The sequence below is a fragment of the Hetaerina americana genome, unplaced genomic scaffold (genome assembly GCF_022747635.1).
Source record: "Hetaerina americana unplaced genomic scaffold, ioHetAmer1.1.p SCAF_3, whole genome shotgun sequence".
Classification (NCBI taxonomy): domain Eukaryota; kingdom Metazoa; phylum Arthropoda; class Insecta; order Odonata; family Calopterygidae; genus Hetaerina; species Hetaerina americana.
In genome coordinates this window covers 101,036,138-101,048,872 of record NW_027286874.1, presented here as the reverse complement: position 1 = coordinate 101,048,872, position 12,735 = coordinate 101,036,138, and the positions used below count along the sequence as shown (strand labels likewise).

Genomic DNA, 12,735 nt, shown 5'->3' with positions numbered 1-12,735 from the left:
TAGTTTGAGTGTTTGCATGTGTGTGGGGTGTAAGTGTTCATGCATGAATGTATGCCATGTTTTTTTTATATATGATTTTGTCGTTATTGCATGCGGTTTTTTTTTCTTTTTCTTTTCTAAATTATGGGTGGTGTCCTAGCACCCCCCGCCACACGCCCTTGCGGCGGCTTGCGGGGTATTGAGTAGATGTAGATGTAGATGTAATGACAGACGGTCTCTCCGAACGCTCATCGTCGTGTGTGTTCCCCCTCCCCATGTTGAAGTTGCGACACCACCGCCGAACAGACGACTCGTCCATTACATTGTCTCCATACACCTCCTTTAATTGGCGATGAATATCACATGGGCGAACGTTTCTTGCATTGAGGAATTTAATCACTGCCCTCACTTCACAACTGGCGGCGTTCTCAATTTTTTTAAACATTGTAAACAATCACAGAAACAACACAGGCAATGCTAGCGTCACGCAACTTGGCTCAGAGAAGGCAGACAAGCCACTGAAGCTATCTGACCTCGTCCAGCGGCTACTCGCGTCGTCAGCACTTCATGCGGCACGAACGGGTACTACTTTCCGGATGACCCTCGTAACAATTTCAATGGTTAGCAAATTTAAAAAAGGAATGGCTGCTTTCATCAATATTTTCGGGGTTCGTTCGGCATTCTTCATCAACATAATAATTAATACACCCATCCTAACTTCTAGCTTGGGAATCTTCTATCCGCCCCAGTGTGGACATGGTAAAAGAAATGAATGAGCTTACCTCGTTTTTCGTAGTCGTGCCGCAAGCGTTCGTAATCTGATCCCGTAGCTAACTATCCCGAGCCGCAGAGATGAGAACTCGCTGCTTTTCAACCAATAGGAGTAGGATGTCTGTAAAAGTAAAGAATATGGAATATTAGACAAGAAACATTCGATCACACTAAGCCAAGTTAATTTAACTGCGGTATGTCCGATATATTTTTCAACTACCTTCTCATATCTTTTGATTATGTAAAAAGAAATTTCAGGGATACTATGAAATATGAAGACAATTTCATAACGGGCGCCCCCTGGGCATAATCAAGATGGAAGAATGAAATTTCCCAAAAATCCCAATAGAAATTGCTTCAATTGTAAATATTTTTCTACAGTAATAATAATAATAATTCGATTTAATTCGGGCGATATTGAGACTGTGGCAGTTCCTTCTTCCAACTGACCCATGCACCAAGTTGTATCTAGAAACAATGAAGGCGGCGTTCGAAGTGAGGAAACAAACACGGGGATTCATGGCTAACAGTGGCAAGCAATTATTAAGAAAATATTTAAAGAGACAAAAACTCTAGCAGGGAAACATTATAGACAGAAAGAAGGAGTAGTTAGAAGTCGGAAGTAACTTTTGCAGTCGGCACTCGAAAACGCAGTCGATTGTGCTCTTCCATTCAGGAGAATACTTAATATGATTCCTCGAATTGAGGAGGCGGTACCTAACATTGACGAACGAAGAGTCGGGCGAAGATGAAATTGAAATAACAAGATCGAGGCCGAGGAAGAAGAAGCAAAGAGCACAGAGTTTGAGCGCCGATCGCATCTTCGGGTCGGGGTGGGGAATTTGTGTGAGGAAGAGGGAAGACTGGGAAAGGGGGGCGTAAAAGCAGAGCTCACGGAAAGTGGGAGGTTTAATCCGAAGGAGCGTGGGTTTGAAGTTGTGGAGGGGACGGAGGAAATCGATCCATCGAAACGATTCTCACGCGACCAAGTCGGAACAATGGAAAGGACGGAATGAAAGAGAGTTTGGGAGATAATGGGATGAGGGAGAGGGAGGTTTTAGGAAAGGAAACGAGAGGGATGGAAGGTGAATTGAACAAGAGCGACTCCTCTTAACGGAGAGATAGTAGCTGCACGGCAAAAACTTTAACGTCCCTTAACTCTAACGCCCTCCCATCCAACCAGTTTTCATACGGAGCAGAAGCCAAAGAGGGAAGGGGGGATGGTGAAGTGAAAAAGACAGGTAGGAAATTCAAAAAACTGCAAATTACGAGGCGACTTGGAAAAACTATTTCCAGGAATTGTCTCTTGAGATCATAAAACGGCGGAAAATGTTAGAATATAATTTGAAAATGGAATAGGCCACCGATGACGGTGTTGATCTTTAACCATAGGGAATGCTGTCAAGAACGTGGATGCAGATAGATTGCAGATACATATCCCATCACATTTTCCATGCAAGTTAATAAGATGTCTTTGTACCTATTACATGTATGTACCTATAGTATGTAAATTAAACGCCAGATAAGAAAAAATAAGTGATTAACGTGTGAGTCCATTGCCAAAATCACTGTATCTATAAAAGCACAATATAATTATATTTCGTTTTTAATAAGCGAAAAATTTAACGCGCTTTATTCGTAAAATCCCAATCATGAAGCTGATTATATCTACAATTACATTCTACTGGACTTTGAAACGGATAACTATTTTTTTAAATAGAGGCTAGAAGCACTTCATTGCACTCAGCGATCTATCTCCATGCCTCTCCTTCTCCCAAAATAATTTTATAGCCACTTGCATTATTTCATTTCACCCGAGGTCACGAAACACTGTCTTAAGTTCAAATGAAAACAGCTATGCTATGGTATTTTTTACTCTCATCCACGTACACAGTTTTCGTCAGATGCTCCTTGGAAGTTGGGACTCGCCATCAACTCAGTTTCAGACATTGGCGAATCTGTTAAAGATCCGAGTTTCCGGCACCCGATCGCATGGGGTCGCAATGCTTTAAAACTTCTTTCCGTAAACTACTCGCTTCAATCTTCATGCACCTAATTACTCCTTTTATAACGCAGCTACCACATCTGCTAACGTAGCCATTTTTTTCAATTCTAGGAAAACTCCACGAAGGTGGCTGTCGGTTAGCTAAAACTCGGCGAGAGAAAAGAGATCCCGGGATAGGAGGACGCCTAAGCAAGAAATATAATACTCGAGATCGGACTCGGTCAACAAGGCGGTACAACGAGGTAACGGTATATTCACACACCTCCTCTCCATCCACCTTTCCTTGGAACTGCGACGCATTAATTGCATAATTAAGCCGACCACTCGCTTCAGAGTTCCCTTAATGTTCCGTTTTAATAACTTCTAGCTGGCATGGAAAAGTGCGAGCACGCGACTTCCGGATTAAAGAATCCTCGGGCCGCTTTCTCGGCGAGTTGGTCCCCTTCTAGAGGCTCTCTTCACTTTTACCCGGGATCGACTTAATTCGTGTCTTCAGGAGACTTTAACGACCGAGGGAGAGGAGCTGGAAGGGTCTGTAAAGGGAGAATGACGAGTCAATGATCTCGAAGAGTAATGACAGAAGAATCCCAAACCGGGAAGAGCCGGTTTTTTGGGAGGTCTACGTAGACGAGCCACTTTGAGCACATCCTTAGGTCATTTTTCGAAGCCGAGAGAACTGTGACGTGAGAACTCTCGCAAGGAAAATCCTCGAGCGGCCTCTCGAGGTGGCGTGCTTTACAGGCTTTTTACAAGGTTACTCTTTGGACATCAATTCGTCATTTCAAAAGGTCATATTTTTGCAAATTTCACAGCACTAGGGGACGAAATCGTATTTTCATATTAAGAGATGAATGCTCTTATCTTTTGCACATGTGAAAAAACACTTAATGACATGTCGGAAGCTAGATTTACAGCCTAAATTTGTAATCCAACACAAGATATAAGGCGTAGCACAACAAAATTGAGCAATTAAGGTCTCTTGATGCAACTCTATTGCATTAATCTACCTATGAATAACATGATAACAAATGCATTTATGAGAATCATACTCGTATGTACATATACGACGGAAAGAGAATGGCACGGTAATTGACGGGGATGCTACCCAGAAATCTCCAGATGTATTACTTCGTAGATAGAGCAAAAAAGTATATAAAATGGAAATGTTACGAAATCAGTGACACATAACCATAGGCCAAAATTATAGCCACTACATCGAAGTTGGCCTTAAGCCAACACTTTTGGAGAGTCTTACAGAGATTTATAATCATTTTATCACCTGCATTGTCAAGGCTTAGGGAAAAAAATCAAATGCAACAACTGGACGCCTTTATATATGCTATGAGTTAATATGAATGACACTTCAATACATCTTCACAACATCAATGTGTTAAATCAACATTAAAAATAAAACTGATACAGAGATTCAGAGACTTAAAATGGAGTGAACATTTGTTTTTCATTGAGTAGGTGGTTCCTAGCGTTAAGCTTTATATAAAATTCATATCAAAGCTGAAAATTAATTTTTTTCACACAGAATATTTAATGCACGGCCCAGATTTAGACGGAAGCTGATTACAAGACAAGTCGACATCGATGTTTGAATTAAATGTTTTATCCGAGCGAAGACTAAGCAAAACAAAACGAAAGTACCAAAATTCTCAAGACATGAAGTTTAACTATAAATTGACGTGGAACGGCAAAATTCTATCAAGTTGGACAATTTTTACACAAACGCGCAATATTCTTGGTAATAATTACAAATTGAAGCTCTTGGATATATTGAAAGGAGGTATCTTGGGCAGTGATGTTGAATGTGTATTTTTACCCTATCTTACTACGATTAGAGAGATCATGTTAGTAAAATTAGAGAGATTAAGTGTAGAACAGATAGATTTAAGATGTCATTTTTTCCACGAACGAAGGGGATCATAATAACATTTTTCGACCGCAGAAAGGTCATATTTGGGTAAAATTGTTCTGGTGCGTATTCACTCCCTGCCACACACCTTAGCGGTGGCTTGAAGGGTATATATAAATAAATAAAATAAATAAATAAATTGGCCTGCTAGCAAGGACATTGGGAAGAGAAATATGGGAAATAGTATTTATTAAGAGATCATACACGTAAAACAATATTAGAGAAGTCTTTGCGGAGGGTCATGGCGTTAAATACTTCCGAAACTCGGAAAATAGAGGATAAGCTTGCCTACATTTTATGTTTTTACAGTTTATAATGATGATTGCAGCAATTGGAGACCATTCGATGAAACAAAAAAGGAATACGGTCATGAGATGAAAAGTCTGTGACACAACCGGTAACAGAGGAGGGAGGAGAACGACAGTTTTTTGGACGGGATGAAGGGAGCTGTAAGGAGAACAATACAATACGGATTTCAGAAACTGTACGTCCACGGCAATGCGCTATATATTTCAGGAACAGATCAAAATCTTTCCCTAATCGGAACATTGCCTGAAATGATAACTATTATTCCTTCACCACGAAAAAGTTCTAGTGGATGACTTAAATTTGGTGGTGAATGCCACTACTGTCAATTTATATAAGACTATAATCCTGGACCGTGGGCAATATCATGGATACCTTCAGAGTTCAAGACGAAGCCCGAGAAGGAGGAGAGAATACTACATACACCCTCATACGAAATATTGATTCCCTACTGAGGCACATACATTGCATGCTATTCGACTGAGTAAATTTTCATTGAATTAGCCTAACTAATAATGTGAAACGATTCTGGTCATTGGTCACAGTGGGGGCATGCCCTGTAAATGAGTGATACCCTACAATTTCGCCCAAAGATGCATGGAATGAGGTTCAAACTCGGAGGATATTGACGAAAAATGCGTTTTTAGGGTTGTGGCCGGACTTAAGATTGAGTTTCAAAGACTTATCACCCGCGAAAAATAATCACTACCCACAGAGATATCCCACAAAAGTTTGACTCCACAAATTGAAAAAAAATCTAGAGTGAAAAGGAAAAGATGGTTAGGTTTTCGTCAAGAATGTTAATGGCATTACGCTACATCCTGGCCATCGAGACAGCAGAGATAGAAATGCTGCTTTAAAACAGCATAGAAGAAGGCCACAGCCAGGATGAACGGGATAGCTGAGAAAATCTTGAAGGAAGGGAAAGGGTTTCTTTCCAGCCAGTGCTGTTAGCAGTCACGGATGACGTCCCATGTTGGACGTCGGCGGAATCCAAAGGAGAAACGCAAAAAAAGCGTCGCGCTACACACTGCTATCGGATAATCTCTTGGAAATTTATTTTTGCAGCGGCATCTCTAGTAAGCAATCCCTCCCAGTGTGAAACCTTGGGAATATGCCTAGAAAACTTCGAAGGAAAGGAAGTAACGATTACACATCAGGACAGCAATCCAGATCTGTTATCCAGAACTAGCAAGCGTTTTGAGACTCAGCACTCTTAACGTCTAGGTGTCAGCGAGTACAATTACGCATTGCCCAACAGGATATTAATTTCCCCAAAGATTAGAAAGAGACTTGCATAGGCTCACATACTCATGGGATACTTAATTTTGTAACAAAATGGCAAACAAGAACCGATGAAAATAAATTTAAACGAAAAAAGTTGCTATAATTTCTAAGCTGGGCTGATGAGTTCGTTCGCTAAATCGTGAATATTTTAATTTAAATCAAATAAAACTTTTTATGTTCACATTCGGATTCAGATTTTCCGATTTATTGGCGGATTAGCAAAGTCATGGACGTACGGTAATTCCGACTCTTTCTAAATGTGACAATTTATAACTGCGAAAACATTGCGGGACTTCAAACTTCTCTTATCATGTCACATACGACATTCCGTTTCGAATTACAACAAAACTGTTCTCATTCTAGCCAAAAAAAAACCGTTTAACCATTTATTTATCATTTTTATGAAATGCATCCAATATCAAATTGACAATTTTCTTCGGTTGTAAAACATTACATATACAAACACCTCGCTAAATAGTCTGCATGTCAGATCACTAATTAACTCAAAGAATTAGGTCCTTCCCCGTAACATGGGGCTTATTTCAATTAAATTAGTCTCCCGTCAGCATTCATTTTTTATAAAAAAAAATTATTGCACTCGCATGTTCCGTGCGAGGCAAGTCCCTTAATTCCCTCTCGTCTCACCGGGGAATTGGGAAGCATCCCTCCCGCGTCGATGAGGCAGTCGTCGTCCGCCTGCTCTAGGTCATCCTAATCCCGCGTCCGCCGGCGAGAAAGAGTGCATTCCGGAGACGCGACGTCGGAACCGGGGGAGTGTTTACTCGGGGCCGTTGACTTATTACACCCGCCGCGGAAACTCGGATTGGGTGCAGAGCCAGGCAGTCAGAAGTGCCTCCCAGCACATGCCACTTGGCATTTATTCGCGATGTGCAACGGCAATAATGGGAATAGAGAGATGCGAAATAGCGTGGGAGGGAGGGGGAGGGGAGCGATGACAGGGAAACCTTAAGCGCCAATCCGATCAGCTGACGTCTCTGTCACGAGTGAGCTAAGTGACTGAGGCGAGAGGGTAATGATCCCGCCGTCCTTCGCTAATGGGCGCTAAAAAACGTGACTTACCGTCCAGCGCGATGCGGCCCGTGGGGCTAAGGTTCAAAGCAAAGGCTTTCTGCAACGCGAGGAATGAGGAAACGAAGCTGCTCTTTCCAAACTTCAAATGTCAGAATGGAATTTTTTCGGCGCGCCGAAATGAGCGGCTACTTAAAAGATGATGAGCAGGTTGAACGCGTTGCGACCACGGTAAGACCTCTTAAAGTCTGCTCGTCAATTCGACTCCAAGAGTAGAACGGTTCACTTCATCACTCTCTTCGAGTTAACCGATTAGAATGGACGATCCCTTGTCGCCACTCACCATTACGAGTGTTTCCATCAAGTGGACCGCTTTAAGACGAAATTAACAGCTTTTTGGAATGGTAATATCCAAACGTTCCATCCAGCCTCATTAATCACAGTAAAACAGCTGACCCTGAGATTGGAATCGCAACTCCATGCAAATATTATGCATTTTAGCGTAATCATTTTTCCAAGGAATTCACCGAGTGTGCAAAATAACTTTAGCCTTTATGCTATTCGAATGTTAATTACTACAAGTGCTATAATTCGACAGAAGATCTCAGTGAATACCTCCAGGAGAAAAGAGCGCTAAACATTCGCGAGGTACGCTCGCGGTTCAATTTTCACGTACGATATTCTATTTTCACACAAACGCTAAATGCCGACTCTTCTTGAGGTGGTGGCAAAAAAACACCATGTCCTTTTTAAGAACGTCCGATCGCGAAAACTTTCATACCGTTTCCAATTTTACCTAGTCCCTTGTGAATTAGAAAAGAAACCCGGTGAAAAAGATCGTATTACCTCCGTCGGACATTGTCGAAGAATATTACAATTTGCGTTTGCGCAAGCTAACTACATCAGGAAATCACACCCGAATTCACGACCCAAAATAAAGCTTTTGAAATTCATAACTGAATGCATTAGAAAATACTTTTAACTTTGATTAGTGGAGAATGGAGTTGGAGATTTTACAAAATTGTTTTACGATCCATGAGATATAGGGACTCTTACAAATAACAAATATTAACTTGTTGTGTCGTAACTCTAAGATGCGATAAATGAGATTAAAAATGAATTGCGATGGCTCGGCTATAATAAATTTCATTCCCTCCATATGAAAACATGGTATCAGTTATTTTTCTTTAAAGCATACACGATTACCCCTAAAAATCTCTAGTACATATTCCGTCTAGAGTATGGATATTATACTAATCGATGACACATCCTCACCCTACTGAACACCTTGAAAACTAATCGCTATTTCCACATTTTTTTATCCATAACACTAAAGACATAAATTTACCTGTTTGGTTGAATGAGAAGTTTCAATATTTATGGTTGATGCATAATGACTAACATCAATGATTGGAAATCAAAAATAAAGGCAAGAAGAAAGGAAAATTAACACTGGGACTGGCTTGATTTCAGAAGATGAGAGTCCAATAAAAACCTGAAAATCGCATTAATTACATTGGGTCGTCCTCATTCAACTGATATCGTTATCATTGAATAATATCTAAGAAACTATAATGTTAATCTAGATTGATAAAATATATTAATTATTCTAGTTTAGGAACGGTTAAGTATGAAGTTTAATCTTTATTTTAACGGGAATAATTTCGTTTCCAACGATATATCCATTTCACATGACAGTTGTTTAAATAAGACTATTGTAATCACTATTTATTTGTTTAGGTGATCGTACTGCAACTGAGCATCCTTTGAATTCTACACATATCCACGTGGAAAGCCACAAGTGTTAGGCGTGCATAGATAGGGTCCAAGGGATGATGCTAGGGAAATGTTAAGAGTCTGAGAACCCTTCCGCGTCTCCTCACAAGACCCTCCACACCGCCTCCCCTATCTTCTTTGCTATGGCACGCCAAGCATCGTCACGGAAGATGCAAAGAACATTGGACCGTGGAATTTTACCACGTGCACGTGAAAAGGAGGGGAAATGCCATGGACCAATATAACTGCACGCCACCACAATAGCTGTAAAATGAATGCTCGACCGTGCTGATGAATTTCTTTCTTCTCTCTAACAGTCGATGGGAAGTTGGTTCGAAGAAGTGGTCACGAAGACGAATGCGAGAGAGGTTTTTCCGCACCATACTTCTACTAACTCTTTGGCACGCAAAGACAAAACAGTTTTCCATTTTCCATGGTGTGGGCGCATTTTAAAGGAAACGGACTCATGTTTAATGACACTCCATATCAGCAACAAAACTACCGATCTCGTAATTAAAATATTTTACAACCGAGAGTTAATGATGCATTATGGAGATAAATATAGTTAAAATAAAATATGCCAATAAGATATGATTTTTATCAAATTAAATGAGGATAACCTAAGTTCATCGGAAAATTTACGAAAAACGGACGCGTTAAAAATATCCCAGGGAATGGGTGACAAAATTAACAGTATTTAAGTAGTCAGCAAGGTTATATCCAAAATTGAATAAGAATATTGAAGGCTTTGCCGAGCAGTATATTTGCAGCGAACTTCTATTTAAGTTGACAAAGTTAATATGCGGGCTTCATGCATTAGGATAACCATATCAGCATACAAATGGTGATTTCCACCTTTTTGCTTATTTAAAACAGCACTGAAGTGTAAGTACACCACACAAATTACACACATTCACCATTAAACTAATTAGGATATCATTTCATATCTGTAACCGATGACATCTGATACCTTTTTGTAAAGGTCATATATGTTATAAAATTCACTAATTCCATAATTTCAGGTTGAACATCTATACCACAAGCAAATCAATGAACTGGCACAGCACACATGAAAATACATGTATTTTTCAGGAAGCTGATGTTTGCTTGGGTGAACATAAACCAGAGAAAATAAGGCTCACAAAAATTTTGGTTGTGAATATTATTCCGTTGAAGCTTCCACCATCATTGTTTTCGAAACCGTTATTCGCAGTATACAGCAATGGTAGGTTGAGAAGGACGACGGGACCGCGAGTCGACAACCAACCACGCAGGGCTATCCCCGGGCAGCAATTCACGAATTACAGACGAGAATTCCCTTCTCCCGTCGTGAATCTCACAAATCAGGGAAAGAGGCGATTTGCGAGGGGAGGGTGGGGCGACTCGCAGTCGATCGCTCTTTAAAGGAGTCCTCCTCACTCGAAGTAAAGCAGCGGGAAGGGTCCCTGCGTCTCTCCTCTGCCTGCCCAGAGAAAGACTTCCGCCCCCCCATTCACCTCAGCTATTTTTCTTGAGGGCGCAGTCCAAACCCTTTCCTCCAACCTCCTCCGAGCAGTTAAACTGGGAAGGGCGTCTCTTTTCATCTGTCCCTCGTGAACATGAATTGTCTTTGGAAGGGGGGGTTCTTGTGGGGAGGGGGGCAGTGGGAAATGAAGGGAGTGAGGGGAACACGGAGACATCCGTAGGAACGGATGGGACGGACGGGTCAGGAGTGATAAGGGACCAGTGCGCCACACGTTGCGAAGATGCGGTGGGCGAGATTGCTTTAACATTTCAGATTGGACTTAGAAATGGACATAAGCATGTAACATCCTTCATGGGCCTTACGTGAAAGGAAAAAAATGACATTTTCCCAACTACCAAAAAAAAAAATCCCACCTCCATCGAACCGATTCTATTTTTCTTAAACGAAAAGGTGGGACCATTTTAAAGGTGCGACGACCCTCTTTTTCCCCCTCGTTAAGAAATGCGTGGGAATAGAGCGTGCTCCAAGGGGGAAAAAGCGCCTTGCCTGCGGGCAACTACGCGGCGATGATCCAACGGATGTGGACGCCACCCCCTCCTCGCAGAAAGAGGCACATTCGGCCGTTTCTGTAGCGAGGAAATGGATGTGAATGCTTCAGTCTTCCCATTCAAGCTCACTTCGGGATACTGGACGATTCTCTAAACTCCTTCCTCGTTACATTTACTTCCGCGACGAACATGAGTTGAGGGCGTTCATTTTTCGACTCGAATTTTTTATTGCTGTCACCGAATGGCAATACATCACTACAACGGCACTATAAACACTCTTTTATATACTGCCTAAAATCATTGGGGATACATCAAAATGCGCATCGAATTCCTTGGAGATTACAATATTTCATGACCTTCACCATCGTTGATGTCTCCTACGGACTTGCCAGGAAATTGTGTACTCATCAAATACGAAAACACATAACTAACGAGTTTCTTTATTCATTTCCCCAATTCTCTTAATTCACTTCTGCGCATTGGGTACAAACAAATAGGATAAAATGACACAATATGCTATGCAGCCTTAGTTATGTAAGACTAGTAAAAAATAATATGAGGAAAAGGTCACAATAAGAACCTTGTGAAGAAGGTATAATAATCTCATGGAAGAGAATATCGAGTGCGTGAAATGAGATTATATGCAATCCAGACGCGATTTTGTGAGACTAAAATAAATAATATGAGAGAAGGGCCGCAATTAAGTTTCATAAAAGAGATTGAAAAGAAAAAGCTTTGATTTCTTATGGTATTTTGGCCATAGCATACAAGAAAGCGATCGCACATTTCCAGTTTGGATTTATGTAGATACTATAATACAGTTAATGCCAGACGGGATTAGACGCTAATTAAGTGAAATGTAGGGAGGAAAAATTCCGAATAGTACATTTTGTGAAATTAAAATGTAAAATATATTAAGAGGGTCGACGGCTATTTTAAGCACTTCAGTTTTGTCTGCTTGGCCGTGAGATAACCCAAGGTAGTGCTTTAATATTTTTCTATGCGTGGGAGCTGATTCTGCATCTGTCCACTTTAAATGCCCAAACACATACAAAACTTGTCTCCCAGCTTAATTCTTGAGCTAGGAAAAATATTTGATTTTAATGTTGCGTAGATTTGAAAATATTACATGAATAACTCGGCGATTCTAAAAATCGCTTTTTGTCAGTAAATGAACGATATTGACGGGCCTTTTGAGGGTACTCAAACCTAAATAATCCGAGTCACTAAGGCAATTAAAATATGCTAAAAAGATAAATGTAACCCAAAAAGAGCATGAATTAATGATTAATAAGTCGTAGTAAAATATCAGCAAAAGTCGATACTAAAAAACAACGCCGAAACTACGATAGATGAATACGCAAGGATGAAAACCAGACTCGGTACGTAGTCTACTAACAACTGTTTATAACTTGACTTGCAGACTGAATGAGTTACAATTTAAGCAAGTAAAAAGCGATAATGATGCCACCATCAATCACATCATACACAAGTCATACATCAGTTTATCATACCCGTCGAACCTGCAGGCGTTCATTCTTAAAATATAATTCCAAGCCCAATAGCGTACGGTAAGTTAAGAATACGTATACGATAAGTTTCACAGCATGAAGTCTAACCGACGCCAGAGATTGAAATAAAAAATGAG

General features: G+C 40.6%; 1 protein-coding gene across 1 annotated transcript in view; it reads right to left on the bottom strand.

Moving 5' to 3' along the window:
- smash (smallish) overlaps nucleotides 1-12,735 on the bottom strand; it is a 358,678-nt gene that overhangs the window by 279,734 nt on the left and 66,209 nt on the right. Inside the window, exon 2 of the mRNA XM_071587737.1 lies at nucleotides 762-871. The gene's annotated coding sequence lies outside the window, so the exon portion shown is untranslated. The remainder of the gene's footprint in view (nucleotides 1-761; nucleotides 872-12,735) is intronic.